This window comes from Sceloporus occidentalis, unplaced genomic scaffold (genome assembly GCF_023333645.1).
Source record: "Sceloporus occidentalis isolate IW3139 unplaced genomic scaffold, rSceOcc1.0.p SCAF_4, whole genome shotgun sequence".
In the NCBI taxonomy this organism is placed as follows: Eukaryota; Metazoa; Chordata; class Lepidosauria; order Squamata; family Phrynosomatidae; genus Sceloporus; species Sceloporus occidentalis.
The window spans coordinates 32,621,264-32,640,848 of record NW_028316984.1 but is presented as its reverse complement, the minus strand read 5'-3'; the positions used below and the strand labels follow the sequence as shown (position 1 = coordinate 32,640,848).

Below are 19,585 nucleotides of genomic sequence, written 5' to 3'. Positions count from 1 at the left end.
GATTGACTCATCTAAGGCTTACAAAGTTCCACATAATAAAGGACCTATTAATTTTTCTGCTTTAAAGCAAATGCTACCATCAAAGCAATCTGTCATATGTGGAACTCCCACTGAATCTCATAATCATTTTACTGTATTAAGGTATCTGGAAGGAAATTGATCAAATCCAGAAACTGAATTAACTTACTAGCTGTATTGATACTAAGGATAGTGTTAATTTAACAGTGAAAAATACACAAACTTTTCAGATTAATTGATTGGGGAGTTAAATTCTGGATTACAGTGTGTCAATGTTCTGGATGACGAAGAGAGATGAAAAAACGTGTTAAGAGAAACAGTTTACACTTTTTGTTACTATAATAAAAGCTTTATATTAAATGCATGTACTGTATTAGGTTAAAATAATACATACATAAATAATATCAGATTCAATTGTGGAGTAATCAAAAACAAGATTATTCTAATATGGATGAACTACATCAAAGTTGTTTTAGCAAAATACGTTTGAATGGTAATGGTGGATAGTGCAGATTTTATAAAACTTCATATATTATCCCTGCTTTCCTTTTAGTGGCAGGTAAAAACGTTTGTATGTCGTCAGGCTTTTTGAAACTGATTAAGGTTGGGCTTTTAAATGCTGTGCAGTTCAGATGTCTAAGTTTATACAGTCAGCCCTCCTTATACACGGATTTTTTATCTACGGATTCAAGCATCCACGGCTTGAAAATATTCAAAAAAAGTATGAATTCCTGATAGGAAACCTTGATTTTCCATTTTTTATGAGAGACACCATTTTGCTCTGCCATTGTATTTAATGGGACCTGAGCATCCACGGATTTTGTTATTCGTGGGGGATCCTGGAACCAAACCCCAGCAGATGAAAAGGTCCCACTGTATATCGTTTTTAATCAATTTTAATATACATAATACATAATTGTTTTTTAAACTTTATATTTACACTTTTTAATGCTTTTCATTTGTACAGCTTTAAATTTGTTGGTAGCTGCCTTGAGTCTCTATATTTAAAGAAAGGTGATAAATTATTATTATTATTATTATTATTATTATTATTTAAACTTATTTTTTAAAAAAATATGGCTATAAAATGGTAGACAGTGTGGTATATTGATTTGAGCACTGGACAATGACTCTGGAGACCAGTGTTCAAATCCTGTCTCAGCCATGGAAACCCACTGGGTGACCTTGGGCAAGTCACACTCTCTCAGCCTCAGAGGATGGCAGTTGCAAACCCCCTCTGAAGAAAGCTACCAAGAAAGCCCCATTATAGGTTTGTCTTAAGGTCACCATAAGTTAGAAATGACATGAAGGCACACACCAACAACAATATGATTACTTTACAGACTATATAACCATTCTGCCCTGTTGTGTAGATGGCCCAACAAAGATGTGAAAATACATGTGAATCATTCCAAAAACAAAATCTTAACGTACTGATTTAAATTATAGTTTAATCTTGTAATAAGAAAGATAGAGCAGAAAGATTCTGCCATGTTCGGAAATAAACTAAACCATTGAACAATGTGCCTTAATACTGTATTGGAACAGAGAATAAAAGGGAGACTAGATGTTGAGTTGTTTTCACAACTGCCTGCTTTTTGCAACAGAACTTGGCATATTTTCTGTATGTCACTGGAATATAGCAAGCAGCTTTCATGACCAGTGATTATGTGCATAAAGCAGAAAAGGAACATGGTAGAGTGCAATCATATTTATGACAACTTATGAGTAATTCTTAACATGTAGAGAAATTATGGTGACAATTCAACTATCTTATTATATAGCTAACAGTAATGCTAATTGCTGGAACTGAAGTGCTCAGATTGGTTTACAGGGATTGCGTATCTACAATCCTCAGCAGCTCAAGTTCTCTAATGCATTTTTAACATGTAAATTAATATGTTGTTTATGGAAGGCACTGTCAGTTTTTCAGCTGATGCATAAGAAAAATCACAGCTCTATGCAGAATGTATAACAGCTGTGTTAAGGTTGCATGCTTAAAGTTCAATAAACTGCAGCTTCCTTTGAGATTAAATATCAATCATGGCAGAAGTTCTAATGAAAAAAGTTCACATTTCAGGATAACAGTCAATAAAAATGAGAAAGTTAAAGGACTTGATTAATTAGTTTCAGAAAAGTTAAGTCACTTTAAGGAAGTACATAGCATAGAATCCAGGAATACAAAAAATCCTCTACAAAACTGCCATTGCTCCAAAACACACTGCAGAAATAATACAGTTTGAGACCGATTTAACTGCTCTGGCTCAGTGCTAGGGAATCCTGGGAATTGTAGCTTGTTGTGGCACCAGAGTACTCTGACAGAGAAGCTAAGTGGGTGTAAACACAGCCCCAAAGGGGAAGCCTAGAGCCAACCCAGTTACAGTCAGATTGGGGCTGAGGCAACCACACGCTGCAGCCCCAATCTGGCCTTTGCAGGGCACAAAAATGAGCTGTAAAAATCATCCTGCAAATGGTGTGATGACTGTGTTGCCTTGTCTTGGCAGCACTCCTTTGGCACTACGTCGTATGCATGCAGTGCCAGGGGAGCACCATGATGCTGCATGCCATGCGGTGCGGTTAGGGTTGCCATAAGCCAGGACCTCCAAACCGGGACAAATGTAGGGCAACATTTCCAAATGTAGGACACATTTTTGATAAATGGAGGACACGCAGGGGAAAAATTGATGATTTTTTTAAAATGTTAATATAAATGCATGTTTCTTAGGCATGATCAAAATGGAGGGCATTTTGAAATTTGACAGAAGAGGACATATCCTGGAAAAGGAGGAGGATGCCTGGTCACCTTGTCTCTGGTCCAAAATACACTGCAGAAATAAAACAATGCTGGACTGAAATGCCCAGAGTTCCTCACCCAAGCTGCATCCACACTGAGGAAATAATCCATTTCAAGAGTGACTTAACTGTCCTGGGTTAGTGCTGGAGAATGCTGGGAATTGTAGTACACTGTGGCCCCAGAGCTATCTCTGACAGGGAATCACAACATAGTATGAATTGCAGTGCCCAGAATGCCTCACCAGGTGCATCCACACAGGAAATGGTCCAGTTTGAGACTGCTCAGTGCTGGGGAATCCTGGGAATTGTAGTCTATTGTGGCCTCAGAGCCTCTGACAGAGAAGTCTCAATGTCTCAAAAACACTAGCATTCCCAGGATTCCCTACCATTGAGTTAAATAGAGAGATAGGCTAGGGACTGTATTCATTCATTAACTCACAAAAGGAGGATATCTGTGTCCAAAACACACTGCTTTGACTGCTAGGGCTCAGTGCTATGGAATCCTGGGAATTGTAGTTTATTGGGGCACCAGAGCTCTCTGACAGAGAAGGCCAAATGCCTCACAGACACCAGAATTCCAGAGCATTGAGCCCCGGCAGTCAAAGTTAGAAAAAATACACAGGGGCAAAATAAATATTGAAAATGGCCACGCACATCCTCCTCCTCCTCATCCTCGCCTTGGTGCCAAAGAAAATGGCCCTCTCCCCCCTGCTGCCTTGGGGACCAAACAGAGGAGGAGCTCCTCTTCCTGAGTCTGGCAACCTCCAACAAGCCTCGAAGATAATTCCCCAAACGTTTGGCCAAAACTCACCAAATCCCCCCATATCTCACCAAATATTCAGTCAAAATCCCTGAAAAGTCCCTGTAATGTTAATATGGCAATAAAACATAGCCCTAATTGAATAAAAATAATTGGAACTTATTTTAACTCTCAAAATTACCATTAAAACCAACCACCAAAATCACACCAAAGGCTCTGAAAAGTACCCATTTTGGTGTGAAAGTCACCAGATTGGCAAAACCCAGGACAAACCTGAGTCAAGGAGGAAACCGTGCAGGGACACCCCCTAGTGGTGAAAAACCGGGAATGTCCCGCCGGCAGGCATCACACTGCCCTGGGGCAGAGCCAGGGCATGCATCATGGAAATGCTATGCCCTGACTCCGTCCCCAAGGCAGCCCAAACTGCTGGTCTGCACAGCCCCCATGTGTCCACCAAAACTACAGTTTCCAGGATTTCCTAGCATTGAGCCAGGGCAGTTAAAGCAATCTAAAACTGAATTATTTCTGCTGTGTGTGTTGGACCATTATTGTTATCCTTCCTTTTTCACTCAAACAGCAATCAAAGGGGCTTACAACAGTTAAAACAAAGATAGCTAAAAATTCACAGTGCACAAAAGTTTAAAATGTCAAAAATTAAAAACCAGTTTAAAATACAAACCACTAAAAGAAAACAACAAATAGAAAATTCAACTCATTATGCAAGGCCCATTCTCCCTAAGTAATGTGTCGTCAAAGACAAAACAAAAATGTCTTCACCAATCTGCAGAAAGATAGCCTAATTTCAACCTAATTTCTCTAGGAAAGGGGTTCCAGAGCCTAGGAGCAGCCACCAAGAAGGCCCTCTCCCATGTTCCCGCCAGATGTGCCCATGAGAGGGGTGGGACACAGAAAGATCTCCCCAGATCTCAAAACATTGGCACGTTCATATGAGAGAATACAGTCCTTCACACAATCTGGTCCTCAGCTATGCCTGTATAGGGCTTTACGCATAACGATCAGAAAACATGTCCTCTTAATATGCATCTTCCTTTTCCTCCTACAAAGTCACTATTTTAATTTGCTCATTATTGTCTGGGATGCACCAAGCATTATGAAGATGTTCTGACACAACACCTTAACAATAATAAATTCCGATCATAACAACTCCTTTGCTTGCGGTCATGTGTATCCTCTAGGCTTGCCATATCCTGGTTTTGGCAGGACATTCACGGTTCATTTACCATTTGGAATGTCCCGTCCCGTGTTTGGAGCCAGTCCCGGCTCCCGGCATTCACCTCCTCCTACTATTACTTTGCTGTTAGCCTGCCGCGCTAGGCACCAGGCACCATGATCCAAGGCCTAGCTGACTTGCTAGGCCATGGCTCAAGGAGGGGCTAGGGGTGGGGCGCCAAAGAAGGAGGCCGCTGCCACGACAATGGCATCCTCCGGTGACTCCTGTGCCATGCAGGGCCTAGCCAGCCAGCTAGGCCCCATGGAAGGAGGCTGCTGCCACGACAACGGCCTCCTCCGAAGGCAAGGGAGCCGTGTGGGGCCTAGCCAGCCAGCTAGGCCACATGGAAGGAGGCCACTGCTGCGGAAACGGCTCCTCCAGCGGCAAGGGAGCTGCGGCAAAGCCTCCTCCAGCAGCGGGGAGCCGCGAGGGGCCTAACCAGAAAATTAATAATTTTTTTAAAATTAATATAAATCCTTATTTACAAAAAAAATCAATATGGAGGAGATTTTGACATTCTTTTAGAGAAGGCACACAACAACAGACATAATAAAATACAACAGACCCTTGCCTTACGCAGGGGATCCGCCTATGCAAGAGCCCCATTCATGTCTTCTCATGATATGACCAAAGTATCATGGAGATTATCACACCCAGAAATCCAGGATAGACGCAGAATTGGAAACTGGGGAGATTATCGCACCCAGAAAGACAGGATAGACACAGGATTGAAAAGTCAAAACCAGGTGTTATTGCACGCAGTCAGGTGAGTGCAACCTGTATGCAGCCTGGACCCCAGCCATGCTTATCCTGTGGCTTTTCAAAACCGTTGGATAAGCACAGCTAGGGCCTGAGCTGCATATGGGTTGCACTTGCCTAGCCACAACTGCCTGTGATAATACCTGGTTTTGACTGTTCAATCCCACATCTATCCCGGCAGAATTTCTGGGTGTGTAAATGCCTCAGTTTAGTCATCTTGGTGATTTACTCTAGGACCCATATCTTTTTAGTAGTCCATACCATCCATTCACCAGCACATTTCAAATGAGTTGATCTTCTTCCTATCAGCTTTCTTCACTCTCGAGCTTTCACAACCATACAAAGAAACTGGAAATATGATGTCATGGACAATCCCAACTTTAGTGTTCAGTGATATGTTTTTACACTTCAGGATCTTGTCTGGTTTCTTCATAGCTGCCTTTCCGAGTCCTAGTCTTCTGATTTCTTGACTACAGTCTCCATTCTGGCTAATGATTGAGCCAAGATATGAACATTTAATTATTTCAGTGTCTTTACCATCTACTTTAAAGTTATGTTAATAATCTGTCATTATTTGTTTTCTTCATATTCAAATGTAAACCTATTTGCACTTTCTTCCTGAACTTTCTTCAATAATTGTTCCAAATCTTTGCTATTTTCTGCTAGTAGTATTGAGATGGCAAGTGGCAATATTCAATTTTTGTTCTATATAATCAATATCTAGTTCCCTTAAATGAATAATAGAAAGAGGCCCAAAAAGGGTGAACTTAACCATAGTAAAAGTTTGCTGAAGTAGGAATTTTAACAAGATGGATAAAAAGGTTGGCGTGACATATTTTGAAGGATAAATGCTGGTACAGGATGTCTACTTTGAGTCAGAATAATGTATGTTGATAAAGGGTTTGCATGGAATGTGTAGACTACTGAGTGCAAGGCCACGGTTGATGCGTGATATTTGGTGAGAGGCCACTGATAAGAGAAAAGCTTGGAATGTGGCATAAGTTTCTAATGCATAAGTAATGAGATTTTGATGTATTCAGAATTCTTTGTCCTGATTGAATGAATTTTTGTATGTTTAAAATTGTTTATATCCAATAGAATTTTGTCACAGAAAGTCTTTGTTAAGATGTCTATAAAAAGGAGGGCTTTACTTTTATTCTTTATCTCAGGGGTTAATTAGGATCCAAATCTTAAACTGAGATCTTGCTAGCAAAATAAATTGTTTTCTTTACTAAACTGGGTCTTCTTTGCTTGCTTGCTGTTCTGTTCAAGAACCCATCATTTAAATTGGTTTATTAATATTGATTTCTGTAACAGTATGGTGTCATATGCATATCTTAAATTGTTGATGTTTCTTCTTCGCATGACTCTCTTGCCAATTGGAAACCATTTGGTTTCTCTGTATTTTTTCCTAACAGTCGCATCTTGTACTGAATACATGTTATGCATCAGGACAATCAAATGTTGTGGCACACCTATCTCTTTATAAGTATTTCTTTATAACTGCCTCTTATTTTCCTCAGCCTAGTTCGACTGGCATTTTTCAGAGAACGTCTCTGTTGTAAAGAGTTCAGCATCACTTTGCTTACATGGGAAAATTAATGCAATGGTCCTGCGGTTACTGCAATTCCTGATGTCCCCTTTTTGGGGGATTGAGAGTTTCCAATCTGTGAGCCATTGGTCCCCCCCCCCCCCCCCCAATATTAGTTGACAGATTTTAGTTAGAACTAGAGTAGATTCTGTCTCTGCAGATAGACTGAAGCAGCCCTGTTGGTATGCCATCTGTTCCTGATGATTTATTTCTCCCAAGTGCTCTGAGTGCAGCTTCTATTTCATATGGTTCTTCCTTGAATGTGTTACAACCTGGAATTCAAATAGATTTGTCATTGTTACCATTTTATGTACACAAGATACTTGACATTGTGAAGATGCTTTTTTTAAAAAAAAAAACAGTGGCACAACAGTGAGATATTTAGCCTTCCATGTCAGAGAGCTTGGGTGCCACCACAAAGTACAAATCCCAGGATTACATAGCATTGAGCCATGGCAGTTAAGATGCGTTATTTCTGCATTACAGATTAGATCTGAATTTCAGTGGATGGCAAAGTTCGCTAGGCAAAGTTGCACCAGTACCATTTCTTCCCATTTTGTAATAATGGATCTAACAGTGCTCTGGGAAATGTTAATATTTGGGGATTTTAAAAAATAAACCAACACTGAATGGTGCTTCTGTATAATCTCTGACTTTGACAGTTTCTTGGTCTTCATGGTGCTGTTCTTTCAGATATACTCTCCAAAACAAAAACAAAAAAACAAACAAAAACTTTGGGATCTTGCAAAAACAGATGCCTTTAAGCAGAAATCACAGGGCACTGGAAAAATACTCAATTGAACTCCATTTTATGACATATGTGACTTCTGGAGCCTGTGGGTAGCAACATAGCCTATTTAGGCATGTCACAGTAAAGGGAGGTTAATACTTTTGAAACCAGTTTTTGCAAGTATCAGTTTGTTTTTGTTTACTTAACTTTGGGGCCACAATTTTAAACCACATTTTCTACCTTCATAGTGCTGAGCATCTTGTGTAAAAGTGATAACAATGCTATCCCTCCAGTCCATCTCCCTTGGTCCAGGCCTTGAAGGTAGAGAAAAACTGCTGGACCTGATCCCCTTCCCGGTCACCATTCCCTTCTCCTTTTTGTTGTTTATTTTTAGATTGTAAACCATATGTATGACTTCTATACTGTGACAGGCACTTGTTAGTAAGCTGGGAAAACTGTTTAGGAAGTGCCTACATTATTTTAAAGTTTCAGGTACACTAGTGTTGATTCTGAAGAGTCATCTATGGATACACAAGTGCATGGATAAGAGATCTTCTCCAATTTTTCACAGTCATAGAACTTCCTGTAGAATCCATGAATGTTTCCTTAACCTCAAAGACTGAACATTGTAATAAGCTCCTTATAGTTTACTCTGGAAATATACTCAGAGATGTCATCTAACACTGAACACATCTGCCTGCCTAAATGCCACACTGGGTTCCTCACATAAAAAGCATGATAGCAATTTACAACCTAGACCTCAAACTCTTTAGGAAAACTTTTAGGGATCCAGTTTAGTTCACAACAGTAGAGACTGGTTCCCTGAATATTCTGAATGAATCTTTAATAAAAGTTTTACATTCCTTCAGCCACCCTCAGTCATAATCATACTACTTTTTTATGGATCAAATCTAAAGATGTTAGTTTATCAATGGACTAGATACCATTGACAAATTGGATTCCCTTTTTCCACTGCAGCCCTCTGCCACTCCTAAATACAGTTTGCTCAGTTTTTATTTTGGGTGTTTGCACATTAGGTATACACCAGATTTTTGTTAACTATTATGACTTCTATCCAGTACCAGTTGTGGGGGTATCCGCTTGGGTAGTGGCAAAGGAGCATTCTTTTTCTCCCCAATGCTCCTTTCCAAACCCTCTGAAATATGTTTGGAAAGGAACATTGGGGAGAAAAACAATCCTCCCTTCCCACTGCCCAAGCAGATACCCACACAATTGATCCTGGATGGAAGCCATAATAGTTAACAAAAATCTGGTGTATACCTACTGTGCAAGCACCCAAGATAAAAACTGAACAAACTGTATTACTCTATTGTACTAATAAAATATCCATGGCAAACTGATTATTCTTTAGAATGCTTGAGATAGGTATGCAAATTAAAGGCTCCAACTTTATTAATGGTGAGTTTGTTTGTTTACAGTGCTCAGGAAAAGAAAGGCACCCAGTTGATTGAATTGCATCTTAAAGATATCGCACAAGTACAAGGGAACTTAAGCATGAAAATGATGCCGGGATTCTGACACCTTTCTTTTCTTCTGAATAAATAAAACGCTGGCCTGATCTTTGCAACTGAACTGAAGTGTGGTAGAGATAACCTTATGCTGAACTTTCGTACCCAATTACATGCCGACATTAGCTAACTTCCCCAAGATGAAAAGGCCACCAACATACTCGTTCAACAGTGCAACTGAATTATAAAACTGCATATCTTCAAAGCTAAAATCCCTAGACTGTTTATTGACCTACTGACTGCAACACACTGATAGAAATGTACTACTTTCCACAGAGATGCAAATTCTAATACACACACACACACACATATACTTTGAACCTGGACGCAGGATTAAGTTGTATATTTCAGCATTTCCCTGGCTTTTTCATACTGGCCTTTTTGAGTCATGGGAAGTGCTGGCAGAAATGAGGGGGACAGATGTGTTAAAATGCCAAAATTAGAGACAGCTGAGTACTAAAGGATACAAAGTGCCTATGAAATTATGACGTAGACAGTCAAAATGCTTCTTTATTCTTAGAAAGGGTATCAGTCTAAGTGGACATTTACATTCATGAGACAGCAATCTGGAAATCTGTTATACTTTTTTTTTCTTCAAAAACCAACCTGCTTGTAATAGTAATTCAGTTATATTTAGTTATTTACTTACTTATTTTATGACGCATCCAAAATGTTGCTTGTGGAGAGTGTGGGAAGCTGTTGAAGGTACATATTAAGCTGGTCTTTAAAGCTCTTTCTCTCTTCTCAAAGGAAGAGACTGCCAAGAGCAAGGAAACCATCCTGCCCAAGGAGGACCATTTATACCTGTGTTGTCGAAGGCTTTCATGGCCGACATCCATAGTTTTTTGTGGGTTTTTCAGGCTATGTGGCCATGTTCTAGCAGAGTTTCTTCCTGACGTTTCGCCAGCATCTGTGGCTGGCATCTTCAGAGAATTCTCTGAAGATGCCAGCCATGGATGCTGGCGAAACATCAGGAAGAAACTCTGCTAGAACGTAGCCATATAGCCCGAAAAACCCACAAAAAACTATACCTGTGTTCCTTTCCTTTTCTTCTGCACACTCTATCAGGATTATTTTATGTACAATACATCCTTGGGGCATCCTCTAACCTGCTGATATCTCCCCTTGTGTATAGTGTGGCAATGTTTCCTTCTGGTAATTATCCGCAATCACTCCAGAAGCTAAGAAATAGAAGGGACACTGTTCTATGGATGCCACTGACTATGGAAAAGACAAATAAATGGGTCCTACAGCAAATCAGGCCTGAACTTTCACTACAAGCCAAGATGACTAAACTGAGGCTGTCATAATTCAGACACATCATGAGATGACATGACTCACTGGCAAAGAAGGTAATTGTAAAATAGGAAGTTGTAGAAAAAGATGGAGACTGTAGTGCAGGTGAACGGAGTCAATCAAGGAAGCCATGGCCCTGAGTCTTCAAGAGCTGAGCAGGGCAGCTGATGCCCAGCACCCTTATAGGTTTCTCATTCATAGAGCTGCCAAAAGTTGAAGGTGATACAGAGGCAAATATCAACAACATAAAATGAATCCAAAGTATATGTATCTGAAAATGACTGTTCTTCCTCTGCTTATTCGTTCTCTACTTTCCACCTTATTCTATTGTATTTTGACTACTTTAGACTGCAAGCCCTCTGAGCTAGGAGTCCTGAGAAGTGCTCAAAGAGATTACTCTTAGCTATTAGGACTTCATCACACAGGAAATCTGGGGGAAATTAGGGAGTTTAAACAATGATTATCCCATGAAAATTGCGCAATTGCGATTAAGATTTTACATGATGTCGCAATTAAAGAGCCATTCCAAGAATAACCAGGCAATAAATGAAAGGCTTGTTGCTGTTTATTGCCTGGTTATTCCTGGGATAATGACAGTTGTGACATCGTGTGAAAATCTTAATCGCGATCATGCAATTTACATGGGATAATCATGGAATCATAGAGTTGGAAGAGACTGCGAGGGCCCTCCAGTCCAACTCCCTGCCATGCAGGAAATCACATTCAAGCCATCCCCGACAGGTAGCCATCCATTCTCTGTTAAAGACCTCCAAGGAGGGAGATTCCACTACACTCCAAGGGAGTTTTGTTCCACTGTTGAACAGCCCTTACTGTCAGGAAGTTCTTCCTAATGTTGAGCTGGAATCTTTTTTCCTGTAGCTTGCATCCATTGTTCCGGGTCCTGTTGTCTGGAGCAACAGAAAACAAGCTTGCTCCCTCCTCAATATGACATCCCTTCAAATATTTAAACAGGGCTATCATATCACCTCTTAACCTTCTCTTCTCCAGGCTAAGCATCCCCAGCTCCCTAAGTCTTTCCTCATAAGGCATGGTTTCCAGACCCTTCACCATTTTAGTTGCCCTCCTTTGGACACATTCTAGTTTCTGAATGTCCTTTTTGAACTGTGGTGCCCAGAACTGGACACAATATTCCAGGTGGGGTCTGACCAAAGCAGAATAGAGTGGTACTATTACTTCTCTTGATATAGACACTATACGTTTATTGATGCAGCCTAAAATTGCATTGGCCAACTCCAAAGTCCTTAGCATTAATAATCAAAAGATGTTTCCAATTCTTGCCATTTCCTTCTTTTAAAAACATAGACTGTCTTCTTTATCCCTGAATCAAGGGGTGGTCACAGTTATCATACAGAATGCACAATAAGCACACACACACACTAGTCTACAGTGAGATCACCTTGAGATTCAGTCACCCCAAATCCAGAGAGGGATTCTGAAGGAGGACCTTGGACTACAGTGATAGTGGCAGGCATCCTAGGCTAAGAACTGCTGGGCCAATTTTGAGAAGGCCAACATCACAAGCTTCCCGTCAAACTGGTAGCAAACCACCCCCAGAGCTGACTGGTGGGTTGATTGGGGAGAAGGTGGTACTGAAGAGCCTCACAACACTGGTAAACACATGTCAAAGAGCCCCCCACAAAAACAAAGACAAAATGAAAGGAAATGCAAAGGATAATGCCTCTACCCTCTCTACTGTTGTTGATCAAACTGTTTTCTCCCTGAAACAAGAAGTGACTCTCAGCACTGAGCCAAGAGAAAAGGCAAAGTCTTATCAAAGAGGTGTTGCTGTACTTTGTTTTTAGTTGGCCTTGTCTTTGGCTAGAAAAAGGTAGATTTTTGGAATGTCTTTGCTGTGGGGACGCTCTCTGGTATTTCACAATAAAGTGATAGCTTGATGGCACTGTACACACTGCTGCCACCAGGTCATCTACATCGTACTCATAAGCAAACTACTGCCAGCTCTTATAGTACTATGGCACAAAAGTTCAGCAGGAAGTCACTCAAGTGAGCTTTATTTGTCCATGTGTGTGTGTGTAAACCTTGGGAAGTTTGGAGGGACACAGAAAAAGATGTTGGGGGTATATGGCCTGTGGGTCACACATTCCTCACAGGTCAGTGGACGTAAGTTTGGCCTCTGCTTGTCCAATCTTATTTTCATTTTATACAAACCATGAATATGGATGCAATCTTTCTAAAAATAAAGCACATCATGTGTATTCACCCTTTGTTCTTTCTGCCTTGTTAAACTGGTTGAAAGAGGAAGGTGGTCAAATGGATAACAAAAGTGGTAAATGCCATGTGTAAAAGGTACTAGTGAATTTCTCTTTGTGATGTGGTCAGGATTGAATTGTTTCTAGAAGATGCAACTGTCAGAAAATTGGGTGTTTTTTTTTTAAAAAACAAACAAACTCATTTTAACTGTTATATAGGTGGTCCTTCATATCTGTGGGACATCCTTTCCAGAACCCCCTGCAGATAACAAAAAACATGGGACCTCAAAGTCCTGTTGTTTCCAATGGCAACACACCACATAAGTGACCCCTCTGGCTCTGCCATGTGCAAGCACCGCCACAGAGTTGAATGGACCGAGGCCATTCATAAATGCTTAGATCAGCAGATGGCAAGCCCACGGATGGCAGGAACTGACTGTATTAGATCATTTCAGAATAGTCTCCAACATTCCCTTCTTCTGTCTTAGTTCCAGGGATTTCTGGACGACATGGATTGTGCAGATCCATTTCAATCTGCTGATGGTACAGACACTACACTGGTCACTTTGGTGAATTGTCAGTTCCACTGGATCTTTCAACAGCTTTTGATATCATCAACCAAGGTATTCTTCCACGTCACCCTTGTGTTTGGAGGGATTATGATATGGACTCCTTTTTGATGCTGTACTTGTTTTTGTCTCACAGGACCCCTTCCTGTTCCCCATGCTGTTAAACAAAACATGGAAACACTGAAAGAAGTCATTCAGGATTTGGGTTTTAGTGTCACTGACATCTTAATGACACCCATCTCTATCTGTTCCTACAATTTTAGACCAAAGAAACTGTTCTGGTTCTGAACCAGTGTCTGGTACTATCACTGCTTAGTGTGAACAAACTGAAACCCAGTTAAGATAAAACAGAGGTCAGCTGAAATGCAGATCAGAAAACAAGTATTCAGCTTGTGTTTGATGAAATTACACCCTCCTTTGAAGACCCTGGTTTGCAGAAGTGGTATATTGTCAGATTCAGCCCTGCAACCAGAGGCCCAGATTTTGATAGTGACCAGGAGCACATCTACACAGTTATGTCTACTGTACCAACTTTACCTTTTCCTAAAGATATTGGATCTGCAGCCACTTACAAGGAGCATGTAACTGCCTTATTACAACATCTGTACTATTTTTCAGCAAAGTGCTGGTTTTAACCTATAAAGACTATCTAAACACTGTATCAGTCACTCTTTGTTAATATCTTCATGGGAAATTATTCTTTGAGTTCCCACCAACATTAGAAGCACATTTGGTAGTGACACAAAGCAGGCATTTTTGGGGGCCATTCTCAAATTTTGGAACCCTCTGGTGAAAGAAACTAGGCTCGATTTTCAGTTTGCTGTTGTCTTTCCATTGGCATGCAAAACCCTTTTTATTGAAACAGGTCTTTAGCATGTCAGCTCTATTGCTGTTAAAGGAATTTTGATCAGTTGAGTATTCTCCTTTATTGGCACCACTTTTGATAGAAAGGCAGGACACAAATTTAAGTTAATAAACACACAAACAAATAAAATATTGAAAATAACAGCTATAAATATTCCTATAACATTATGAAATTACTCTTACATAGGGAAGACCCTTATCTCAGAGTTATCCAAGATCCTTAAGCATTGCCAGTGGCAGGTGAAGGGAACATCTCCAGCTGAAACTGGAGCCAGAAACCAGTATTTGCAGAACAGTACAGAACAGGCATGTGCTCTACAGAACAATCCACATCATAATCAAAGGCAAGTCTTTTTTATCTTTAACAGTGCAACACAGAACAGTGTCTACTCACAGGTAGTCCATCTGACTTTAGCTGCTGCCACACTGCAGAATTAATGCAGTCAAACACCACTTTAACTATCATGGCTTTATTTTATGGAATCCTGGGATTTGTAGTTTGTTGTGGCACCAGAACTCTTGACAGAGAAGGCTAAATACCTCACAAAACTATAAATCACAGAATACCATAGCATGGAGCCATGGCAGTTAAAGCAGTGTCAAACTGCATTAATCCTGCACTGTAGATGCAGCCTTCTAAAGCCATTTACTACCAATGCACTAATTCCATTTGTCCAGTTCTTTATTCTGATAATGTTAATAGGTTTCTACTCCCTTGCCTCAGTTTAAATACATTAGTGACCCTACCTTGACCTTATGCCATTGGTATATGATAGAAAAATGACCAAAAGTCCTACTAAACTGCCATATAATTTCTAGCAAAGTTAAACCTTTAATTACTGGGGTTGTGCATCCTTTGGAACTGCAGCATGGGATTTTCAAAAACTATCATAATAATCTGTCCTGAACAAAGAAAATGAGGTAGTTGTATCTAAACAGAAACAACCATGCCACAATTATATAATGGCCTCAGCCAACGACTGAGAGATGGACAACATTAGAGATCCATGCACACTTATTTCTTTCAGCAATTAACTAAAGTGGAGTCTGGCTGACCATGTGTCACTATTGTTTACTGACCAGATGTTTTCTAAGCAGGGATCCAGGGACAGCATGCTGCAGTACCTTTTATCCCATAATTTGAGCTTCAACCACAGCATCCCTTCTAGTCCATGCTATTCCCTGCCAGAATTTATCATATTTAACCTCCAGCTCAATATGCATCTGACATGGAAAATGTATTAGGTTCTATAAACCAAATCAAGTTATTATACGCAAGTATTCACAGACAAATCAGGAATAATATATTTCTGGAAACTTTTATACAGTTATCTTGATAACAGAGTGCTCATTTTCTTCCTTTCTTTTCTTTATAAATCATGCGACATCAAAGAGAATTCAAAGTAAAACGCAGTATCAGTTTCAGCAATAGAAAAACATTTCTAAATTTATCTTGAACTTTTTGTCAACCAATGGCTGGCTGCCCACATTCACTCTATTGAATTGATTATAAGGTTACAAATCCCCCCCTAACCTTCAAAGTTGATAACGCAGCTCCTGCAGGGGGAAATCACTTTTTGCTGGTGTCATTTATGAACTGGTGCATTTTAGCAGATTAGAAGACACTACTGTAGAATAATCCACAAAAGGTAATTGCTGTATCAGCTGTTTCTGGGGTCTCTTTACACTGTCAAACTTTTTTTTAATGTATCCGTAGTAGTGCATTTGTTTTTTGCTAAGAACATGTGGGTCATGCATTTCTGATAGGCCCTGAGTGACATTGCCCTGGTGGGACCGTTATGTTATTATTGCCGTTGTGTGTCCAAGTCATTTCCAATGTATAGCAACGTTAAAAGACAAGTGTGAGGTAGTGGTTTGACCATTGGACTACAGCTCTAAAGACCAGGGTTTGAATCCCTGCTTGGCCATGGAAACCCATTGGGTGAACTTAAGCAAGTCACACTCTCTCAGAGGATAGCAGTGGCAACCCCTTTCTGAAGACACTTGCTAAGAAACCCCCATAATAAGTTCACCTTGGAGCCACCATAAGTCAGAAATGACTTGAAAGAACACAACAACAACAACAGCAACAACAACAACAAAAGGCAATGTCTCCTCTGAACAAATCTTGCCAAGAAAAACCTTTGATAGGGTTGCCTTAGGCTTAGGGCCATCATAAGCCAGAAACAACTTGAAGGCTGGCAACAAGAAGGTGAACCTATTATCCCCCTCCCAAAGAAAGTAAAATTATTGGTGGGAATAATAACCATTCCTATTTATGATTACACCTCACAAATACGATGGGTGAAGGCCCCAGAATCCACAGCCATCATCCAGGGCTGTGTGCTCCTCCTGTTATTTGTAGACCTGCCCTCTAGAAAAGGTTCAGACCTCCAACACATGCGCGCGCGCGCGCACACACACTCTTATGTTTTGTAATTAGATCATCAAGGATGATTCCTTAAAGTAGGCTAATTCCTCATTTGCTAAGGAAATTCCTCCTTCTAAGAAAAGGCAATGCAGTCAAGTGAGGTTAAAGGGACTACAGTACAAGAAACCTCCCCCATTCCCAGCATTAAAACTGCCTTGAATCCCATTTTAGGAGAAAGGTGAGATAGAAATCCCATAAATACATAAATACCGACGTCTGCAGTACCTCTCCAAGTTAAGGTTTTCTCACCATGGCTTACCCCTCCCTCAAATCTTCACATTTCAGACCCAAACCAGACACCTTCCAAGATTTGTTGTTGTTGTGTGCCTCCAAGTCATTTTTGGCTTATGCTGACCCTAAGGTGAACCTACCATAGGGTTTTCTTGGCAAATTTCTCCAGAGGGGGTTTGCCATTGCCATTCCTCTGAGGCTGAGAGAATGTGACTTGCCCAAGATCCTTCCAAAATACTGACCTATTTAAAGAATTCTGCCTTGCACTAGCAAATGCTATGATGCAGAAAGGAGATGCTCTGGGTGCACCTACACTGTAGAAACAAGGCAGTTTAGCACACTTTAAGTGCTGCAGCTCTGTCCCATGGAATCCTGGGATTTTGTCACTTCATGAGGCCTTTTGCCTTCTCTGCCCAAAGTTGCACCTACACTACAGAATGAATGCCCTCTGACACTGTTTGAACTGCCATGGCTCAATGCTGTGGAATTCTGGGATGTGTAGAGGTTTTGTGAGGGATTTAGCTTTCTATGATCCAAAACATGGCAGAAACAATCGAGACCTCTTTAACTTCCCTGGCTCAATGCTAAGGAAACCTGGGAATTGTAGTTTATCGTGGCACCAGTGCTCTCTGAGAGAGAAGGCTAAATGTCTCATGAAACTACAGTTCCCAGAACTCTCTAGAACTGAACCTGGGCAGTTAAAGTGGTCTCAAACTCGATTATTTCTGCAGTGTGTTTTGGACCTCTGTCAGAGAGCCTGGAGCCATGGCAGTTAAAGCAGTGTCAAAAGTGCATTAATTCTGTCTGGTAGATGCTGCCTGAGAAAGTTCTGGTGGTGCTTCACCAAACCACCAATCCCAGAATTGTGCAACAGGAAGCCGTGACTGTTAGAGTGGTGTGGAACTGCATTAATTCTATGGTGTAGATGCCCCCTGAGCAGGTGACGTCCTAATTTTTCCAGGACATGTCCTACATTCCAACCTTTCTGTGCAGGAGGGATTCCAAAAGGTCCTCCACTTGGAGCATGAGGACAAGCCTGAAGTTACATCAAATGTGGGTGTAAATTCAGTGCTGAAATATGAGCACCCAAGTTAGACTCGTGGAAGCCACTGTATTCCCTCTCAGCATGGAGGGATGTGACAGCTGGACAGCTAAGCAAGAAGATGGGAAGACGGTCCATTCTTTTGCGATGTGGCGCTGCAGAAGAGTGCTGAGGACCCCAGGGAGGGTCCAAAAAGACAAACACATGGCTCCTGAAGCAGATCAAGCCGGAAACCTCCCTGGGGACCTCTGGTACCTTCCTCCGATGCTCCGATGCTCCGATGCACATCCTGAAAGAGTTGCTTGGAAAAGCAAGAAACAACCCCCAACCTTCCTTAGACTTAGGGCGACTGAAAGCGGTGAACCTCTCCTGGGGTTTCCTTGGCGAGAGTTGTCCAGAGGGGGTTTGCCTTTGCCATCCCACGAGGCTGAGAGAGTGTGACTTGCCCAAGGTGGGTTTCACGGTCGAACAGGGAATCGAACCCTGGTCTGCAGAGGAATCCTAAGTCCAACAAAGTCACAGGAGATGCTTTGATGGAGAGTTCCTGCATGGCAGAAGGGGGTTGGACTGGATGGCCCTTGGGGGAGGGTGGTCTTCCAACTCTAAGGTTCTAGGATTCAAAGCACTATCCCACACACACTGGCTGGGGTGGTGTGTTGCTGTTGTTTTGTCTCAGTGCTCTAACCACTTTCCTGCAAAACTTTGTCTGGAAAACCAAAAGCAAAAGCCTCCCTGCCTCCCATCCCTTCTTCTTCTTACCTCATCCCTCCAGCTGGATCCTGGGGGTCTCCGAAGAGGAGGAGGCAGGCGGCAGGAGGACGATCACTCTCGCAACCCATCCGAGCCCTTTCCGACTTGGCTCTGCTGCTGCCAGAGTCTCTGCTCCTTGCAAAGGCACTCAGTGGCGCGCGCGCCCTGGCTGGCGCTCCGTCCTCCTGCTCTGGGTCTCCTGGCGCCACCCCATCCCCGGGACCAGAGACAGCGGCGCTCTACCTCTCCGCCCTGCGCATGCGCCCAGCCTCCCTCCCAATGACCCTCTAGTCTCAGGTGAGTGAGGGAAGGAGGAGGGCTAGAAGGCTGCATGATGCATTGCTTGCAAGGGTGCCCCTCTGTCCCCTGACTGGTTCTGCTTGCATGCAGAAAGTATCACAGGAAGACTCAGAAGAAGAAAAAGTGAAGATAAGGGGAAGGGACAGCCACAAGCCATGGAAACCCCACCTTGGTCAAGTCACACTCTCTCAGCCTCAGGAATAGCATACTGTGTGTCTGTTGTGTGCCTTCCTTGCGAGCCCTATCCTGGGGTTTTCTGGCAAGATGTGTTCAAAGGGGGCTTGCCACTGAGTCTGAGAGAGTGTGACTTGGCCATGAGTCGCCCCAATGGGTTTCCATGGCCAAATAAGAATTGAACCCTCTTAATAATAATAACAATAACAATAATAATTTTATTCATATACCACCTTTCCAAAGGATCAAGGCGGTTTACAAAAATTACAAAAGCAAACCCATAAAT

General features: G+C 41.6%; 1 protein-coding gene across 5 annotated transcripts in view; it reads right to left on the bottom strand.

Annotated features, from left to right (window-relative positions):
* The window catches only part of ZNF385B (zinc finger protein 385B), a 258,525-nt gene extending 239,492 nt beyond the window's left edge, over positions 1-19,033 (bottom strand). For 2 of the 5 annotated variants that reach the window (XM_089519648.1, XM_089519649.1), the window contains exon 1: positions 18,835-19,026. The gene's annotated coding sequence lies outside the window, so the exon portion shown is untranslated. Of the gene's footprint in view, positions 1-18,834 lie in introns of all 5 variants that reach the window. The other 3 variants (XM_089519651.1, XM_089519647.1, XM_089519646.1) reach the window with 3 other exon arrangements.
* Between the last annotated feature and the right edge of the window lie 552 nt (positions 19,034-19,585).